Genomic DNA, 22,917 nt, shown 5'->3' with positions numbered 1-22,917 from the left:
AATCCAAATCGCAGAACATTTGAAGGTAGGTAAATGACGATTTACCAATTTCCACCATGAAAAATGAAAATTGAAAATTAGGTTTTAAATGAATTGAAACTCCTAGATCTTTTGAGATTCATTAAACTTTTCAATGGCATGTTTAATCTCAATTATGCCCTTCAAGTTTGTGACTGGGATGCGGAGGATCACAAACAAGGTGTAAATAACCATGCAAATGTACTTGGTGCCCCCAATGTTACAATCACCTAATCCATGTGCCGGTTAGCCACACACGCTCCATTGATCTATGACAAACATCGAGTCACCCTTTGCCCCCTTCGGTAGACTCAAATTAGTGTGTTGGTTAACCACACACGCTCTACTAACGTCTTGGCAATGGTACAAAGTGTAATTTCATGGAATAGTATCATTTTCACATTTTTCTAAAGTAACTAAGATTTGGGAATTTATAAAAGTGTTTAGTTACTTCGTATTACATTATACTAATGGAAGGTTTGCGTCCTATCCTACCCGTTCGGATAACGACTCTCCACTAGTCAAGGGTGCAGTGGGTAAGAGTGGATACCCAATGACGGTCATTTTACAGGCCGCTTCCTTAAACACCCCTTATAGACCAGCTTCGTGAATGAGGCCTACTAACGGTAAGACTGACATTTACTCATACATATATAATATTAAACTTTTAATTTTATACAGTATAATGGTGTATTTTACACTTTAAAATAATAGATGGTTCAATTTAATAAATTAAACTTTTAATTTGATTAATCTTAAACCATATAATTATGGATTTATTAATTATCTCTTTTAATTAAACTCTTAATTAAATTAATAAAACCATAAGGGTGTAATTTGAACTTTTTTCAAAATACTAGGGTTCTAGAATTTAATATTTCAAAATTAATACCTTTTAATTGAATTTTAGTTCCAAAACTTGAGGACAAATTTTGAAACCTTTCAAAATATTAGGGTTTAAATATTTAAATTTCAAAAACTAAAATTTTAAGTTCAAATTTAAACTATAAAACTTAAAGGGTGTAATTTGAAACTTTTCAAACTTACTAGGTCAAATATTTGACTCATAATAATCCTATATTATCCATATTTAACCAAATCCATTAATTTTGATAAGGATAATCATTCCAAACATAAAAAAAATCGATTTTAGGCAATAAAAACGAGTTTTGTTAATTATCCTTAACAAAATCTGCTCAAAAAATCGAAAATCCTAGCAACAGCACATTGGCCTCGCCGAGTCCACTGATGGACTCGCCGAGCTCAGGCAACTCGCCGAGTCCACTGATGGACTCGCCGAGTCGAGGCAACTCGCCGAGCCCACTGATGGACTCGCCGAGTCGGCGTCGCAGACAACAAAAAATCCGACTTTTTGATCCTTTGGCAGTTCACTTTTGCATCTATTCAACTAGAAAAACGACCTAGGCTCTGATACCACTGATGGGTTCATCCAATAACATCATTACTATGGTGTACATGCAACCCTAATTGCTTTGATCTAGGTTTTTCTAATTTGAACATACAACATTGAATACCAAAGCAATAAACCCTAATCTAGCATGCTTATTTCGAAATTGACATAATAAACAAGTTAGAATGATTACCTCAACTTGTTATGTAGTAATAACAAGAACTCCTTGACCTTTGAAAGCTTAGTGCCTCAAATGTTGCACCTCTAATGGAATCACAAACACTCTTGCAACAAGATGACTTAGGAGAGGGGAGGAAATCGGCCAGGGTTCCTTCTAAAACACATCGGCCGAAATCCTCATGTATGAGGGTCTATTTATAGTTGTGTGGGCTGCTAGGGTTTCAGCTGGAAACCCTAATTCTCTGCTTAGGCCCTAAGCAATCCATGGAGGCCTTCTAGAAAGCCCTTGGATGAAATCTTCTTGGACTCTCCATAGATTTCGTCCAATCACTTTCTATTAGGAATCCATAGCCTAACTAGCAACTATCAGATAATTGCAATATCAGTCCCCCTTTATTTAATCAGTCTCTTTTGATCACCAAATTAATTTCTGATCAATACTAATTAAATAATATGATTTCCAAATAATATATTAATCTTGTAATATATTAATAAAACCATTTTGAGTACGAATTTATTATTCATATAATAAATTCTACTCTTTCTCTCCTCTTGTCATCCTATCAAGTTGCATGAGTGAAGGAAACCCAAAAGGACCTTGCTCATAATCGGGTCAAGTACATACCAAAATAGTTATGGGCTTAGACACCTAATCCAACAAAGATTACTTGTTCAAAGTCTCCATAAGAGTTTCTAACACTAAACACATCATAAAAATCGGTGCTTTTCATACATGCATGTTCAATGCATGTCTTGAACTCTTATTAGGTCAAATTAGGTCAAAAGGGCCAAGATTCCATGTATGGCCTCAAAACTCAAATCTAAATTAGATCCAAAGAGCCAAATGCTCCAAATGGACTGGGGATTTATAAAGTTGCAAGCTTTATGAGTTCAACCTTCCTAAGCAACAACACATAGAGAAAAGTGGACAAAATCCATAGATTTATCAACTAACTCATCAAGATGAAGACTTTATACCTCCTTGAGATGCTTGAGGAAGATAAAATATTGGATCTAGATTGCTTTGGACTCCCAATATGATCTTCCACCACCTTCTTCCTTCAGAAGCACCAAACACACACACTTTGAGGCTAAAAAACTCACACAGGGGATCTAGGGTTTGCAAGGGACGATTTGGAGAGATGGAGGCTGATAGGAGGGAGGCTATGAGAGGTTAAGAAGTTTAAATAGGGGCTTAGCCCTTAAACTTTAGGGTTTTCTCCAACATCCGCCACCACGTTGTAGTGAAAACCACCACGTGGTGGTGGGTCATTAAACGCCCGCGACCCAAAAGCTTATCACCACGTCGTGGTGAGGCTTCACCATATTGTGACCTTCAAAAGAAAATATCATACACAAAGGAAGATAATTTCATACCTGGAATCGAGTGTTATATGATAGCTTTTCAGGTGATGAAACAAGCTTTCGACACCTTCTCAAGCTCAACATATCTGAACAATGTCGAGTCATGAAGCTCTTGGTATGTTTCTTGGCTTTTTCTTTCATATATTTTAAAGATATTTTTACTGTCATTACAATTTATATCAATACTATTGGATACTAATAGTTCTATATCTTGTTATTTCCAAATGTAAACATGTACAGGAAGAAGTGAAGAAGATGGCAGAAAGACTTATTGAATATGTTATTTGAGAATTATCAAGTGAACAAGGAAGTTGCAATACAACACATGCATTCTTGATATCTCTGGTATGTTCTTTTAGAATCTTAAAAGGCATAAAATGTTTTTGGGTTTTTTATTTGAATTATACTAACTGATATAATTTATTAAATACTGGTTGTTGCAGTGTTGAACTGGTTTTGCATTCTTAAAGAAGAAGCTTGATAGGAAACAAAGCCTTTCTATTGTGAAGAAGCGCTTAAATTTCACTTGTGAATAAGAGGAAACAAACTCAGTATATTGGAACAAGAAGATCTTCCAAAAAGAATGCATTATTCATTGCCATATTGTGGTAGAATAATCTACAATATAATGTATATTTTGGTTGAATAATCTACATATTATATTTGTTTGTTATTAGTGAGTGTTATATTATCATAAAACAGTATATAAATGTTTTTATTTTTTAAGAATGTTGTAACATCTTGACATTGAGATATTTTCATTTTAAACCCTAAGTATAAGAATTTATTTCATTTTGGACACTGGACCAAAAGGGCATTTTCGTAAATTATGGGAGCTAGGCACAAACATTGGGCTTTCCCTGGGAACGTTGGGCGTAGGTTGCCAGAGTGCAAACCCTAATTTTTAGGGTTTGGGCCCTATTTAAGCATCCTTAAGTCCCAAACCTACCTTCTTTCATCAGCCTCCAACCCACCTTCATCCCCAAGCAAACCCTAATCCACTTCTAGAGCCTTCTTGAGTATTTTGTATCTGTTTTGGTGACCGTGAAGGAGAAAGGAATAAGATAATATCAACTCGGAGGAGTAGGAATCTTTGGATCTAGAATAGCAACACCATTTGGCATCATTTGGAGGTAAAAAGTTTTGAACTTAATGAAGCTATGCTTAGATCTAGTTTAGTCATGAAGTTTGTGTTCTTTTGGTCCCATTAGTTTGGTATTTTGAGTATGAGCTACTCCAATCCATTTAAGTTGTCCTTTCAGACGTTTTGGGGTATTTAGAAGCATAAAAATATGGTCTTGATCATAAAAATATGGTATCCTCGATTCAAGTATGGATCCTGTGCTTTCAGTAGTAGGACGGGCCCAATACTACCTTCCACACATATCCATACTTTCCTCAAGAATCATCCCGAATCCTCCAAGTCACCTTCTCAAAGTAATACTACAAGTACTTGCTGAACAGTGCAACTACACCCACTGAAACAGTTCCTAGGCTTTCCTAGGTTTCCTACCTTACCCTGCCATCAGCTGCTGAGAAACTCCCCATTATGACAGTTAACCACCTCATGAATACCATCACATGCAACAAAGATTAGATAATCCTTCAAGTAAAATACTCATCCCTATAACGGTTAGAATCAAACAAGAGTTGCGCAATATGGTCAAATCCATCACTCTGAGATTATTCAACCCTTATCACATGTGACTTAACATATTCACTTAACAGCTAACTCACATCACTTAAGAGTTCCACAAAGCACAAAGCAAGCAGCATTTGTGCAGTAGCACTCCAATGCATAGACTAATTAAGAAGGCCTCTCAAGCTTACTGGCTACCAACGTCTTCGTTGCACTAACATTCTTCCTAGATTCTTCTTGGGCAACCTCCACACTACTCTCCACTACCAGTTGCAGAAGGAACTCCCCCTAACACCCTCTAAATAGCTTGCGAATACAATTACATATCACCGTCACCAGATAATTCTTCGAATGAAAGGTCTCACACTACAGTGGTTGGACTCAAACGAGACCTGCGCCATAGTGTTAAAACCTAACCTTCTAAACTTATCCAGTCTCAAAAATATGTAACTTAGTATATTCGCTTATTGGTTAGTCGAAGTTAATGGGAGCTCCTAAAAGCACAAAGCAGAACTTGTATAGGCCATCCTATTACTGACTGGTCAGTACTAGCATGCAAGTCTACAAGCTCATACAGCAGGCATACAAAGGCATCTTTCCTAGATCCTTAGCACTAGTATTGCATGCGATTCTCATAACATATAACATAACAACATGTATGGGTATTCTGGGAATCACTTACTTGATCTCGGCTGATTGCACGCACCACACCCCTTTCTTTTATTAGAAAATCCTTTAATAAAATAGTGATTTTTATGAAAAATTTACCAAACCCTCAGTTTGAGTTCATACATACCCAATAGTGTGCCTAAATCCCTCAAACCAAGGCTCTAATACCAACTTGTAACGCCCCAAAAAATTATGAGGTAAAATTTTCATTTTTAATACAATCAAAACACAAATTATCTTTTGCTCAAACATTTAAAAGTATTTCATAATAAAACAGTCACCAGAGTACAATACCAAAATCATCACAATGCGAAATCATGGATGGATGCGTTGCGATCAAGCCAGACCCTTTCCTTTCAAACTGGAAGTACCTGAAACATAAACTGAAAACCGTAAGCACGAAGTTTAGTGAGTTCTTCAAAATACCACACACTAGACAAACATACTGCCAAGCATATCTGGGTGCCGGGCTACCCCTTCGGTTTATTTCAACCGGATACTGCCAAGCATATATGGGTGCTGGCCTACCCCTTCGGTCTATCTCAATCGGATACTGCCAATCATATTTGGGTGCTGGCCTACCCTTTCGGTCTATCTCAACCAGATACTGCATAGCATATCTGGGTGTTGTCCTACCCCTTCACTCTATTTCAACCGGATACCGGGTCTATTTCACCCCTACTACTACCACATAATATCATAAAAAAAAATCACAGAGTCATCAAGAAATTACAGGCATAACTGACAGTTATCATACATACAATCATCACACTATAACATAAACTAGTGCGTTGGCCTTGGTGCCTTCGACCCACAGCTACTGTGAAGGAAGACTCACCTCAAACCGTTGATAACCAACTAGCTGCTCGATCTGTTGAACCGGATAACCTCGCACCAACTAACAATGAATACAACCTTAATTAATAATTAAGCCGATAACTCAAAACCAGAGGCCCAATCCAATATCTAACTTCCTAAAGGGTAAAAGACCATTTTACCCTTTCCTTACTTGGCCCAAAGCCAAGGCCCAACCCATTTGCTCAAAAAGCCCTATATAGCCCAATATGGCCCAACTTCCTAATTGGGCCCAAAAACCATCATAAGACCAATATCAAGAAATCCCATAGACTATCAATGGCCCAACGTCAGAAGTCCAATGGCCCAACAAGGCCCAAACCTTTAAAAGGCCCAAAACCAACTTGTTGGGGAGTACGCCCCGTGTACCAGAAGGGTATGCCCCGCGTACTCACTTTAGAAGCATAAAGTACAAATGATCGATGCAAAATTCAGCATTACACTGAGCGTACCTCTACGTACGCCCATTGTACTCGACAGGGACCCAAAAATCAACATTAAGCTCTTAATGGTTAAGACAATGACTTCCAAACTCAGATATGACCTAATGAGATGTCTTAACACGTAAACTTGGCAACTTTACTCTCTTTTCATGGTTAATGGGACCAAAACCTTAATACAAACCATAATAAGCACCCAAACTCATGCATGGTCCAACACAACTCATCAAGATGACATTTTTATGAACAAGGGACCTCCCAAATGCAAAGATCCAGCATATTAAGCTCTTGGAGTAGCCCATACTCATAAGGATGACTCTAAGGACCAAAATGAACCCAAAATACTCCTTAAACTAGATCTAACACCTAGAGTCATCAAGTTAAAAACTTTATACCTTCAGAAGGTAGATCAAGATGCACAAAGGTTGGATCCAAAAGCTCCAAGCAATCCCACACTTCTCCAAGAAACTCCTTCTTCTTCAAAGATCACAAAAATGCATCAAATACCACCAAAAGCTCAAAAACCACACCAATGGAGGCTAGGGTTTCGATTCTAGGATTTAAAGGGATGGAGGCTGAAGATAATAGGGTTTGGTGTTGAGTTAAAGAGCTTAAATAGGGTCCAAGACCCTAAATTAGGGTTTAGGTTTGATTGGAGTACGCCATGCGTAACTATGGTACGCCTAGCGTACTCCAAGGAGAACCGACGAATCCCTTGCCTAGTACGCCCTGCGTACTCCCCAAGTACGCCCCGCGTACTAGGATGACCCCTAATCCTTCAAACTTCTGAATGCCATATCTTCCTTGTTCTAAGTCCGATTTCAACGATCCTTATATCCACGGAAAGGTGACAAGAAGCTCTACACTTATATCAACTCATCTTTTTTTTATAACTTCCCGAACTAAAATCCAAAATCGAACAAAAGCCAGGACTGACACTTTTACCGATATACCCCTTTGGCTCCAAAACACAAACCGAACTCCCGATTATAACATCCCGACTCCCCGGTATAATATTTAATTAAATTATATTCATTTTTTCAGGGCAACTTAACGAGTTGGAGGCTCCAATTTGCCGAGTAGAGATTGAGTGGCCGCGTGATTTTTGGAGTCTACTCGACGAGTTGGAGGGACCCGACTCGACGAGTAGGAGTTGAGTGTGAAAACCCTAATTTTCAGGTTTTGCACCCTATTTAAAGGACCTTAAGTTCTTTACCCCGCCTCCCTCACCACCTTAACACGTTGAGAGAAACCCTAATCGAACTATTATCATCTATGTGTGTGTACGTGAGAGAGAGAGGCTAAAAGTGTGTGTTTTAGTGCACTCTTGGAAGGAGTATGAGGAGCAAAAGGCTTGGGACGAGAAAGAGCCCTTGGATCTAGTATTCTCTCAGTGTTAGCTGCCATGTGGAGGCAAAAAGCTATTACCTTGACCACTTGTGTGTTAGATCTCTCCATTAGGGAGTTTATGGTCATTTCTATCTTCTCTATGAGTCCCTTAGTTGTTTGAGCATGCCTTGAAGATGAGACTTTAGATCTGGACGATATTAGGTCCCTTGGGCCTAAAGATTCAAGCTTTATCAAGCTTTGGCCAAATTTCATGCATTAAAACCTTGTTGAGCTTTGGTTTGGCAACTTAGCCCTAGATGCCATGCATGAACGTAAAGCTTGCAGCTTTACGTGTTATTTCAGCCTTGGGAGGCTAGATCTAGAGTATGGGGCCTTAGTTCTGCTTAAAAACGTCTGAATGAGAGAATGGGCTGAAGGGACTTGACGAGTTGGTGAGCCAACTCGACAAGTTGGTTAGGGTTTTCCCTGATAGTCTGGACGCGTTGCGACCTCGGCGAGTTGGTGAGATAACTCGGCGAGTTGAGATGGATTTTTCCCAATTTTTTAGAAGATGGTATTTCACCTGATTTTTCAAAAGATGATTTTTCCCGATTATGGAGACCATGGAGGGGTAAAATGGTTTTTCACCCTTTCCGAGAGTTAGAAAAGGGGTTAGCTTAACATCTTTGGAGCTGTTGTTATAAATTGTTAATTAGAGATGATTATGACATGTAGGCGGAGTTTAGACCGATCGTTGAGTATGAGACGTACTTGCTTACTTACGAGGTGAGTCTTCTCACTATACTTACCTGAGTGGTAATACTGTGTGACCGGAGGGTCTTATTTGAGTTATTGACCGGAGGGTCTTATTTGAGTTACTGACCGGAGGGTCCAAACCGAGTTATGAGAGTGGAGGGTCTTCACTGAGATACCAGACTGGAGGGTCCGAACCGAGCTGTAAGACCGGAGGGTCTTCACTGAGACACATGACCGGAGGGTCCTTATTGAAATATAGCCATGAGAGGCTAATTATTTGTGTGTGGTATTTTGGGGAACTCACTAAGCTTCGTGCTTACAATGTTGTGTGAAATGTGTTTCAGGTACCTCTCAGGATCGCGGGAAGGCGCCGACTTGCTTGTACACACCAGCTTGAGATTATGTTTTGAGGATTTTGGGATATTGTCAAACATTTTGTTGTCTTGTGTTTTGAACAACTTATACATTTGGGTTTTTTGAGAAAATGAGATTGTGTTTTATGAGGTTTTAAAAATGAAAATTTTGTTTGAAAATTTAGAGTGTTACACAGATCATCTAAAATATATTACCCACACCCAAATGGGTCTAAATCTATCTTTCCCAAAGGCCCTAAGCCTTGTGATAATCGATATTCTAGTCACAACCCCGAATTAGGAAATGATTCGGAACATGGTGTTACAATTATAGTGATCTGTTAGATCAGTATCCTGGTAAATAAGATGTAGTATGCGGTAGTGATTTGTACATCTGCTTGTTTGTCTGATGACTAGTTATATGTTTACCTGTTTGTTGGATATGTGTTATATGTTATGTATATGTCGAAATAGTATGGTTGGGTTGAGGTAGTACTTCTTTATGCGGTAGCCAAAAAACACGGAAGCAAGCTAGACATATGTTGTGGGCCTGCAGGGAAAGCCAGACCTATGTTGTGGGCTCGGGAGCAAGCCAGATATGAGCTGTCTGCCTAAAGGGCAAGCCAGACTCATACTGTGGGCTCAGGGGTAATCTAGTCTATTAGGCGTGGACCGAGTATATGATGTTATATGTTGTGTGTGTTGGTACTTTGAGGGAACTCACTAAGCTTTGGCTTATTGTTTCAGGTACTTCTTATGACTGGGGCAAGGCAAATGCGTGATCGTGCACATCATGTGGTTTTATGTTGTTTGGATTTTGGGATACTCTGATTACTAAAATACACTTTTGAAACAATGATTTTATAAACATTTATGGTTATGGGTTGTTTTTGAAAAGTTAAAATTTATTATGATTTTTCGGATGTTACAAATGTGAGAAAAAAGTTTAACTTGTATCTAAATATTTGTTATTCTTTAAAAGTTCATTCAATCAATATTCTGATAGAATAACATTTTATATATTCTAATAGAATAACATTATGACAGACATAACTATTCTTCTAATAAATTAATATTCTAACAGAATAAAATCGGTTTTTGGTTACATATTACGTAAGAATTGAAATCGAATTAATTAAAAAAATCAAAAGTTTTAAATCAAGAGAATTAAATATCTCCTAAAATATAGAAATTTTCTTTTTTAAATTTATTTTAATTGACTAAAATACTCTTACAATGAAATTAGATGATATTTTTCAATTATCTTTAATTCAACAATATTTATTAATCACCTTCTTAAAATAACTAAAATGATTGGTCCACAATCAATGCTACATCCACACAATAAATAGTTAGAATACAATAACCTAACACACACACACACACACACACACACACATATATATATATATATATATATATATATATATATATATATATATATATATATAATTTCAAATCTAATATTTAAAGTATCCTTCAACTACCACATATCAATAATCGACAACAATAAAAACTAAAAAGTCAATGCATACATTCTAAAAGAGGGATGAAGATGATGTGTTGTGCTTATCAAAATGACAAAATTTCAACAATTTAGAAGTAAACGATCCACCAATTTAGATGTAGGGACAATATGATCAATTTTTTGGTTATTATAATTATTTTAACATAAAAAACGATTATAAACTATTAAAAATATTTTAAAAAACGATTTGGGCAAATATGATATTTTAAAAATTTATAAAGGTTAAACATGTTGATCGTAGTTATCGTTTTTTCTTAAATAATAACCATATGTATGTTCTAATACCAAGTACTAAATAACTTGATTCTAAAAAAATAGAATCATTTGTAAATGACCAAATTATTCACAAATATTCTCACGCCTATGGAAGATCCGAACAAAAGCAAAAGTAATGTCGTAATTTTGTATCTTATCCAAAAATGTAAAATAATGTGGAATAGATATCAACTCTAAATCTCCTGATATATTCATCGTTGAGTCAGTACAGTTATCTATTTCCATTTCTGATAAAAAAAAGAAATCATTAAAATCAAGCCAACTCATCCAACACTATCTTTGTTTGTTCCATTGATAGAGAGCATAAAAACATCAAAATCTCATGAATGGTGATCTACGGCCAACCCAATGCACCAATTTCGAACAAGTTCTATTTTTCTTGCTTCTAAGATCTCCTGAGAGCCCTTTCTCATTTTCCTTTAACAACTTCCAAAGTACATGTACGTCCTCATATTCACATCTCATAATCTCATGGTGTAGCCTTCCTAGCCCTACATCCAAAACAAACACTTCAAATCTAGAATGGAAATACACATAGATCTAAAATGAAATTAAAGGACGGTTTACCAAATCAAATATATCTTAGTGATGATTTAAGATATCAATACTTTTTCTAGGACAAAGTAATTAAATGTTACTTTGTTGGGAAAATGATACAAATGCCCTATAAAATTTTTAGGGTTGGTTGATTCAGTCTTTAAAGTTATTTTCTGGTTTTATGGGAATATAAGGTATGTTACGACCTGCTCTTTTAGTCCCTTTCAATCTTTAATATCTGGTACACCATGTGACAGTGACCATTTAGAAAGAAAAAAAACTCATATTATGTCCATATAAAGCCAAAAAATAAGTTTGTGATCATTTGAACAAAAACTCACGAAATCGACTACAATTGACACTTCCGTCATTGATGGGAAAACCAACTCACATGTGAGTATTGTTTCCTTTCAGGTGAGTTGGTTTTCCCTCGAGGACGGAAGTGTCGATTGAAGTCAATTTCGTAGTTTGAGTTTAAATGATCCCCGAACTTATTTTTTGGTTTATAGGGGCATACTGTGAGTTTGTTTTTGTCTAAATAGTCACTCTCGCATGGTGTAACGGTTATTAAAAGTTGAAAGAGACTAAATAAGCAGGTCGTAACCTATCTTATACCCTCATAAAGCTATAAAATAACTTTAATGACTAAATCGACCAACCCTAAAAACTTTGTAGGGCATTTGTCATTTCCACTTACTTTGTTCCATTATATGTGGGTTGAATATGGCTTTCCCCACTCTTGGGTTTTAATGAATGGGGGTTTGAGTGTGGACAGACCAAGACACTTTAAAAGTTGTCTCTGACAAAATGAAAACACATAAGAAAGTGTGCATGAACAATTAACAAGTTCATACACTATTGGTGTTTGATATTTTTGATTTCCTATCACTTGAAGTTTATGAACTCCTCCATAGAGTGTTGAACAAGTCATTCATGGTGATATTACGACCCAAGATCTATAAATATAATTCTTTTTAAAAATAATAATTTTGCAATCGAGAAAAGGCTAGTGGTGTAGTTACTATTTGCTTTCAATCTCAATATAATTGAATCTTTATATTTGAAATTTAAAGTAAGTGAACTCTAAAAAATTCCGAAAAAAAAAAGCAATCTACAGCAAATATCACAACTAATACATGTTTGGCGTTTTCCAAAGCTTACTCATGTTTGATTATACAAAATTTTGTAAATTCTATCCTCAAATTATGTTGTAATTTAGTAGACCAATCTGCTTCCTTAATGCCAATTAGAAAACAAAAGAACAAACTCCGATGTAACAGATTAGAACCAAAAAACGACACAATGAAAGCCACATGTAAGGAATTGAATTACCGGATTTTGGAACTCCGAAACGCACAGCTACACGGATCCAAATTTTTCGAAGATAGATAGTGAACTTTTGCCACCGCTTGATCACCTTCTGTCGATCATGAAATATTTTCTTCAGATTGCGAAATATTTAAAAACATAAATGCAGGTAATATGCATGATTATGGAAGAAAATGGATGGAAATTTTTGTATAAATGAAAAAGAGACCTGTACTTGAGATTGTCCAGGTAAAATCATTGTTGATGTAGATTGTAGAGGGGGGAGCAGTTCATATGTAATTAGCTTGTTTTGGTTGATTCATGGATGCCACGTTTCTTTCCATGGGTACTACTACGCGGAAAGCGTGTAGATAATCTTTATGCGGCCCTACCAATGGCCTAGTCAAGTAGAGTGTTTGGTTTGATATTTATTTGTTGGATTTTCTATCTATATCCACGCAATTTTCCTTTACTATAATCATAAAACAATTTAAACAATGGGCTGTTTTCAATTGTTTATTTAAAATAATTTATGTTTTCTTAATGAAAAATTTATTAGTTTATGTGTTGATGAAACTCGGTTTAAAAGAAAAAAGAGTTTGTATTAATATAACTATATATTAACTATATAGTATTAAAAATTAATGTCGGTGGGTATTTTTACCCATAAATATATTTTTACTTTGTAAAATACTATTTTACACCTCTTTATTTTTTAAATTACTTTGTAAAATAATATTTTCTTCCCTCTATTTTTTAAAATATCATTTGATCCCGTCCACTTTGAAGTTTATACAATATCATTTTTACTTTTTTTTTATTTTCAAAATTTTCGTGTTTATACTCGTAATATATGATACTTTCCATCCTTCTACTTTGTAAAATGTCACATTCACCCCTTCAACTTTGAACTTTCTAAAATATCACTTTTACTTCATTCTTTTTCTAAACTTTCGTGTTTACTCCCGTAGTATATATAATATGACTTTCCTACAGTTACCACCCCTCAACTTTGTAAAATATCATTTGAACTCCCTCAATTTTGAACTTTGTAAAATGTCATTTTAATCTCCCCGACTTTCTAAATTTAAGTGTTTACCCAAAGCATCGACAATTACCATCCATCAACTTTGTTAAATATCATTTTCACCCCCTCGGCTTTGAACCTTGTAAAATATCACTTTTACCTCCTCGATTTTCTAAACTTTCATGTTTACCACTCATTATATATATATATATATATATATATATATATATGTGTGTGTGTGTGTGTGTGTGTATATATATATATATATATATATATATATATATATATATATATATATATGTGTGTGTGTGTGTGTGTGTGTATATATATATATATATATATATGTGTGTGTGTGTATATATATATATATATATATATATATATATATATATATATATATATATATATATATATATATATATATATGTGTGTGTGTGTGTATATATATATATATATATATATATATATATATATATATATATATATATATATAGAGAGAGAGAGAGAGAGATGAATGATCATTTGAGAACTCATATATTCCCGAGAACTTGAGAACTAAAAGTGGACCACTAGCTCAAAAATTTTAAGGGCTCTGATTTTTTATGGCAATCTCATAATTAACAAAAGCTTGAATGGTGTATACGGGTTTTTAATAAAAATCGTGAGGGTAAACTGGGTATGAGATTTTCACATCCCTAAAACTGGGAATGAAATCCTCCAATGATTTAGGCTTCATTCTCGTCGATCATGAACAACTTCTGTAAGTATTTATTTTATTTTCATTTTGAATCTGAAATCGTTCGTAAATCTCTCTTAACTACGTCCTCCTCACTTGTTCACCTCTCCAATGAAGTTAGGGTTTCTTCATCTGTGATTTTCTGGTGATTGAAATTGGACTTACGAATATGTTTTACCATGTCGTCGTTCCCCAAAATCCTACTGAAATAGGCGTGGGTTTGACCATGAATAACTCTTCTGATCACCACTACATCATATTAGTTCTGTTCATATACAAAATCGTAACCCTAAAATCGTCTGGATATATGATCCGCCATTGATGAAATGAAGAAGGTAGTAAACGTACCTTTCCAGATCCAAATTAAATTAATGAAGTGTATGATGTGCATCTCTATACTAGCCATTCACGAATTACTAAAAAAAATCAATGATCAAATGCTCGTTATCAGATCAAAAGTGGCAATATCGTCGATTTCCATAAAAATCATTGTATCTGCTTATTCCTGATGGAAAATGTAATGACGTCTCAGTTAATCGCATTCCGGAAGGTTAGACCACTTTACATTTTTCTATTTCACTTGTTTTTTACAAGTTTCTTAACTTCTCTCTTTCATTCTTACCTCGCCTCAAGATTGGATTCTCTCCCCTGGTGTTTTTTATGTTGTCTCTTCCATCTGTACCGTAACCGCCTCCGAAGATGTCGACGCTGGTGTTGACGCCACCGTCACAGTCACTGTGACAATCAAGTTGATGATGCTTCATCGCTTGTAAGTTCTCTTTTGTAGTTATATCATGGTGTTGTTTCTTTTATTCTAACTACTTCTTGGATTTGATCATATGTCAGATTGTTTTGTTGTTTAATCGGCAAAATTGTGAAAATTATATATGCTTTTGATTGAAATCGGTATTAGAACTTTGGTAGGTTTGCGAGTTTATACTAGTTGAATGCGAAAATGTGCAGTTTTAGGTCGTATACACATTTATTGCTCTTCTGTTAATTCAATTTTGGATTCTTGCTGATCTTTGTACTTTGTTTTAGTGTAATTGACAACTTAGGGCTAATCATGGTATGCTCAATTGTAATAATCCCAGTGTAATTTCTTTTTACTTGAATTCTTCTTTTCTCTTTGTTTATATGAATTATGTTGTAGCTTTGAATTTGTTTTTCAAATTACAATTTCTCAAATAAATCTTTCATTATAAGAAAAATAAATTGTGGAGCTACTTACTGCTGTTCCATTAAATGATGAGTTGCAACAAGCAAAAGCTTCAGTAGCCAAAGTTGAGGCTGATGTTCTTTTAGGAATAACACAAAAGGTAACTACTGAATCAACTCCTTAATTGTGTTGTCTTCTCTTACTTATTGTGTTTCTCATAATGTTTGTTATTCTTGCACACACAGATGCAAACAGATCTTGATGACATAGAGAACTTGTTGGATACTATAATCCAACTAGATGTGGTGAGTATCCTAATCCAATCCATCTCTGATTGACTTTCTTTCAAGTTTAGACTTTAGATCCCTATTCCTCCTATTCACATAATCCGTACAATAATTTTGGTTCCTGAAACAAATGCTTGCAGATTAATTCTAGGGCAACGTATAGTATTTCATTTGGTAGGACATATCCAGATCTGTTAACTGCTATTTTTTTTAATTCACATGTTATTGTGTCTTTGCATTGGAATATTGAGGTATAAGTTTTCTGTTTCCAATGACAACTCCTTTCTAATTATCGAAATTTATTATAACATTATTTATAATTAATAAGATGCGTTCACCAAGTGAAAACAAACTCTATATAAAACTATTTGGAAACTATAGTATATTACATTCTTTTTGGAATATAAATTTGGACAAAACTGGAATATGTTATTTTTGATTTTCATAGATAAATAAGTTGGAAATATGATTGTTAAATTATATTTTGAGAAAACGATCTACAAGACTATTGGTATTATAAATATGCAATATATGTTGTTCATTGGAGTCCTTTTACTTTTAGGCCTTAGCTACACCTTTTTCATTTTTCATTGTTGATTGGTTAACCAAAACATATCCAAACCAATACTAATAAAAAAAATATAAACTAAAATGGTTGCAATAATCAGCGTGCATATGTGGGATTAATAAATGAATATTTCTTTATATCATGTTTTAAGTTAGCCCTTCATAATCTTAATAAAACCAACACACACACACACACACACACACACACACACATATATATATATATATATATATATATATATATATATATATATATTCACAAATAAATAACTGGATATGGTATTGTTTTAATGAAACAGCTGGATAGTCATTTGGTATCAGGCATGAAGACATCAGTGCTTTGGAATCTTCTGTACGCAACCCTGCTAGTTTCTTTGATCAAGTAGTGTCTGGCAATGGCAAAATATTTTCAGACTTTTCAAAGGTTTGTTCATTTGATTAATTAGCCAATGGCAATAATTAATTATAAATCACATATAATTTATGTAAACTAGCATAATATTTTAGTAATTTACTGGAAGCAAGACTATACCTATGTAGTGATTCACATATTAATTACAAGTGAATCACATATAAATTAGCAGACGAGCATGTTTATTTATATATTGTTGTGATTTTTTTTCTGTTTTGTTGCTTTCTTGTCATGACAGGTACCAATTACCAGATGAGCATGTTTAAAGGTGGATCAATATTATCTACATGTGTCATGATAATGATGATGATGACGGAGAGGTAAGGTAACTAAACTATATACTAGTGATATTAACTCTCTTGTTTCTGGCATGACAGGTACCAATTTTTTTTTAACCATATAGTTTATTTTAATTGCTTTTAGATTCAGCTTCATGAATCACTTATGATTTACACGTGAATCACTTGTGATTCACATGTGAATCACATGTGACACATGTGAATCATTTGTGATTTACATGTGAATCACATGTAATTCACATGTAAATCATCTTAATTATTTATTTTTTCTAAACATATAGTTTATTTTAATTTGTTTCATTTTAGCAATATATCACAAGTGAATCACATATAAATTATATGTGATTCACATGTAAATCATAAGTGAATCACATGTAATTCACAAGTAAATCACAAGTGATTCACATATGAATTACATGTGATTCACATGTAATTCACAATGAATCGCCTATGAGTTACATGTGATTCATATGCAATTTACATATAATCACATGTAATTCACAAGTAACTCATAAGTGATTCACATATGAATTACATGTGATTCACATGTAATTCGCATGTAAACAACAAGTGAATCACATATGAATTACATATGAATCACATGTAATGCACAAGTAACTTTCATATGAATTACATGTGATTTACATATAAATCACAAGTGAATCACATATGAATTACGTCTATATGCACACATGTATTTTTGTGAGTTTTCTTGCATTAATTTTTTTTCTTGTAGATTTGGAAGAATTTGTGGAAAATATTGAAGATGTGAAAAATGATAAATTAAAGAAAATATGGAAATCTCGTCGTTCATTACAACGAACACGACACTCACTTTCCCGCAGAGACCGGTGACGATGACGATACTGGATATGAGGAGTGTATCGTTCCCAACGACTTCAGCCTAATTAACGGTATGATACTTGCTTCGATGAATGTTCTTGCGGTTGATTAGAATTTGATCTTTGTTTTAGTGAATTAGATCTCAAAATGAATGGATTTAGGAATTTGTATTAGTGATCTCAAAATGAATGGATTTAGGAATTTGTATCTCACTGCATCAAAACCTTTAAGCATGGTTCAGAATATCGAAACGATATTAGATTTCTCAAGATTTGGCTCATATATGTAATCTCGTTTCCCTCTTTATCTCTGTCTATATGGATGCACTGCATTAGCTCCAAATGAAGTGATATAGTTTGTTACTTGAGGTCAATGCATCACTTTGACATACAAAATTTAAGCAGTGTATATGAACAAATTAACCCTGGATTTATGATTTATCTATCTGCATTGCCCTTTATAAAGCTTAGTGTAGTTTTTAACTTAGAATAATTTGTGGGTAATACATTCATTTATCATCACAGAAAAATTTCTCTGTAATAAAACAAAAAAAACGCTTTTGTGTTTGCATATGGATTTTAGTCCAAACTATGAGGCTGTTTTCAGGGAAATTGAACAACTTAAAATTTGTTTGGATAAAACTTTGCTATATGAGTCATATGCATTGTTCTTGGAAGCAAAGGGAATGATGAATGAGGCTCATTTAGTGTATCAGTCAGGCATTTCAAGGTCCTTACAATCTTCTCCTCTTTATATCATATCTATGTCTAATCTTATGACCAAGGGGTTATAATTTAAAATTAAATTGTTATTCTCTTAATGGTTTTCATTGCTAATGGGTATAGTGTCAAGTTTTGTTATAGGAATGCTGAACCAATAGAGAAGTTGAAGAAGGCACACACCTATTTTCTTGAAAGAATGCAAGCAATAATAGATGCTTGTTCACATAAGAAGGTATCTATGATATGATGCTTGAAACTGTTTTTCTTTTTTTTATTATGAGTTTGCTCTTCAAATATGGTTATAATATTTAACAATGTCAATTATGGTTATTTGAAGGTGGATGGAGGATCCCCTCTTAACAGTGGTTCAAATTGTATGAATCCATGGTCAATCTCTACTCTCAACAATCTATTGCAAAAGATGAATGCTCAAATATCAAAATACACAGTAAGAAACTTTGGTCATTCATTGTTGGATGTTATAACCTGTAATTCACAGTTGAGGTTTTTTTCATTGACTAAAAAAAGATAAATCAGGGTTTCAATCATGCGATTCATATGATTTACATGTAATTCACATGTAAATCACATATGAATTACATGTGATTCACATGTAAATCACATGTAATTCACATATGAATTACATGTGCTTCACATGTAAATCACATATGAATTACATGTGCTTCACATGTAAATCGCATGTAATTCACATATGAATTACATGTGCTTCACATGTAAATCGCATGTAATTCACATATGAATTACATGTGATTCACATGTAAATCGCATGTAATTCATATATGAATTACATGTGATTCACATGTAAATCGCATGTAATTCACATATGCATCACATGTAATTCATATGTGAATCGTCTGTAATTCATATGTTAATTACATGTATTTTTGTAAGTGTTTTTGCATCAATCATTTTTTTTCTTGTAGATTTGGATGAAATCGTGATGAATATTGAAGAGGTGAAGATGATAAATTGAAGAAAATATGGAAATATTGACACGAAGACATGAACACGCTTTGGAATTTTATAGCATTTTTTTGTTTTTTATATTTTATTTTGTATCGACTAAAATACTTATTTTATTGTAGATGAGGACTATAAACGTTACCTTGCGATGAATTTGCATCAAAAAATCTTCAAGACCTAAATAAAAATGAGTTTTTTTATGATTTACTTACGAATATTATAGTATAAAAAATATGAATATATGCATTTGAAAAAATATGCATATATGCACCTAACATTTTATTTTTTTAAAAAAAATGCAGTTTTTTTTTGAAAAAAAATGTAACTTTCTTTAAAAAATGCAATTTTTTTTTAAAAATGCAGTTTTTTTTTGAAAAAAATGCAGTTTTTTTTTTTAAAAAATTGCAGTTTTTTAAAAATATACTTTTTTCAATTTTTTTTTTCAAAAATACATGTTTTCTATGAAAAATTAAAAAATCTGCATGTTAAAAAAAAACGAAAAGTACTATTTTTAAAAAAATCTGAAAATTTGATTTATGATGTAAATTTTTAGACATTTATATTAATATATTAAATAACACAAAAAAATTAAACATTAAATTAGATTGGTAAGATAACGATCATGTCCTTAACGAATTACTTTTGATCCAACGCTCCACTTTTAGTTCTCGGGAAACTTTAAGTGTCAACCGATCTCAACCCATATATATATATATATATATATATATATATATATATATATATATATATATATATATATATATATATATATATATATATATATATATATATAGGTAGGTAGGTTCAAATGTTTTCTCACATCTATTGTGTGCTAGAATGCATCAATAAGAATTTAGTATTAATTATATGTATATTAAACGCTATCCATACTTATAATTCATTTTTATGGAAACTAATTAAATTCGTTATTAATGTTAACAATAATATTCTTTCAGAATAAATTCATATCTAGAAGAATGAGAATATATAATCCAGCAGAATGAAAGTATATTCGAGTAGAATACACTCTCGTTCTTCATATTTCATGCAGCTTTATTGTATTTTAAGTGAATGAGTTCTGAAACAAAATACGAACTCATATATAAAAACCTAGATGCGAATTCATTCTGAAAGAATGTTATTGCTGATATTAATGACAGATTTAATTAGTTTCCATAAAAAAGAATTATAATTATGAATATCATTTAATATACATATAATTATGGAAATCATTTAATATCTATATTTATTTAATTAAATAATTATTTAATTACTAAATTCCTATTGGTGCATTCTAGCACACAATAAATGTAAGAAATAAAATAACTTAGCACATATATATATATATATATATATATATATATATATATATATATATATATATATATATATATATATATATATATATATATATATATATATATATACACTATCCGTTTACCCACGATAAACGACGTGTATGAATAGTTTGTTTCGATAATTTGTTTCTTTTCAACGAACAATGATTATTTCCATTTAACGATTATTTTGCTTTAGGAAATATGTTATATTAAAAATAAGACATAATGTATTGAAAAATATCACCAAGTATTAGTTTCAATTCAGCGATTCATTTTCTTTACCGAGCACAATGTATTCTTTAATGTATTCGTCGCTTTTGTGTATGTTAGGTAGTTGCTTTCATATGTTTTTTTCTTTTATTTCGAAAATAGATAATTTGATAATTCATGATAATATATTTGAAAAAAAAAACATTTTTTAGTTTGTATATTTAGAGGAAAAAAAACATAGTTAAAGGTATATTATTATGTTTTTTTTAAATGAAAATAAATGTATGTTGTTATATCTATTTTAATATAATTAAAAATTTTATGTGGTGTTTTATTTTAAAAAAAATGGTTTTATGAAAATTGGGCCGACTTCTATAAGGATAACTTTATATTGATTAAATTATAATTTTCGTCTTTAAGTTCGATTGATTTTGCAATTTCGATCTAAAAAACTAATTATTTTGCCCTTAAACCAAAATAAAAAATATATCATGGGGGCTATATTTGTAATTTCCTTTTATGTAAAATTTAAATTATATTTAGTTATATTGTAAATTAAATGATTTATAGTTATCAATGTTGTAAAACCACGGTACAACACCGTCATTCGAACGGGTTGGATCATGACCGGTGAAAAGATTAGGACAAGTAGAAGCGAGTATTGCCTATTTTAATTTGATAGGTGATACATTTTAACATTAAATTGATTCGAAAAAGAATTGAACATTATAATATTTCCACCGATTAACTATAAATACTGATTTTACATCAAAAAAAAAAATGCACAAAAATTGTAATTATAGTTTTAGCTAATTTTATAGGTATACTTTCCAGTTTGCAGCAATGGCTATAACATCATATAGGTCCAATTCAGCAGCTAAAAAAGACCATAAATACATCATATCGTGGTCCTTTTGGAAAACTCGACATATGCTCCTGGTAAGAAAATGAAATAGAGAAAACACATATCAAAAAGGTAGAAATACAAGAGCTTGAAACACCTTATTTCCACTCTGGCTGGGATCATTGTAAGCCACTGAAGTTCAAATGACATAGTGATCAGGAACTGTCACAGACATATAAAAGCTTTAAAATATGAACAAAAATAAGAATTTGAATGCTTCTTGAATAGATGATTGAATAATGAATACCATTAAGGTGAGCCTTTGAACATTAGTATGTTATTAAGTTATGGGCAAAACCCCTAAAATATTCATATTTCTTAACAAAATTTGTTTCATAAAAAATATATAACAACAATAAAGGATATTCAAATAATAACAACATCAGCATAAACATAAGATAAATAAGAGATTGAAATTTTAAAAAGGTGAAACAGAAAAGAATTACCTCTTACCTCGTCTATCGGTCTATGTAGACTCTTCTTTCTAAATCGTATAAAATCTTGAGACTTCATTAAAACCACCTTAAGGATGTCAAATCTTGTATTTAATCATGCCCAAGATGTATTATTTTCTAGGGGTTTAAGAAACATGTTCCTTTTCTAAATGTATTGGAAGAGGACTCGAGTTAATAAAGCGGATAGTGCGGCGCTTAAAAAGTGTTGCAATGCCCAAAATTGTGAGCATCTAACACTGGAGTAAGAAGAGATGGTAGAAGTTACATGATATTGTTGGAAATATTTTCATGTGATTGTCACTTGAAAT

At 32.8% G+C, this 22,917-nt stretch overlaps 2 long non-coding RNA genes across 2 annotated transcripts; one reads left to right on the top strand and one right to left on the bottom strand.

Moving 5' to 3' along the window:
- Positions 1-10,986: 10,986 nt before the first annotated feature.
- Positions 10,987-13,066, bottom strand: LOC145108564 (uncharacterized). The gene is made up of 3 exons (XR_013708385.1): positions 12,894-13,066; positions 12,689-12,776; positions 10,987-11,310 (listed from the first exon to the last, which is right to left on the bottom strand). It is a non-coding gene; the product is annotated as an uncharacterized LOC145108564 (long non-coding RNA).
- A 5,569-nt stretch (positions 13,067-18,635) lies between these two features.
- LOC145169020 (uncharacterized) lies at positions 18,636-19,247 on the top strand. The gene is made up of 3 exons (XR_013742246.1): positions 18,636-18,723; positions 18,858-18,948; positions 19,054-19,247. It is a non-coding gene; the product is annotated as an uncharacterized LOC145169020 (long non-coding RNA).
- Positions 19,248-22,917: the final 3,670 nt, after the last annotated feature.

Source organism: Lactuca virosa, chromosome 4, assembly GCF_052849685.1.
Source record: "Lactuca virosa cultivar CGN04683 chromosome 4, Lactuca_virosa_CGN04683_v6, whole genome shotgun sequence".
Lineage (NCBI taxonomy): Eukaryota > Viridiplantae > Streptophyta > Magnoliopsida > Asterales > Asteraceae > Lactuca > Lactuca virosa.
This window is presented reverse-complemented; position numbering and strand designations above follow the sequence as displayed.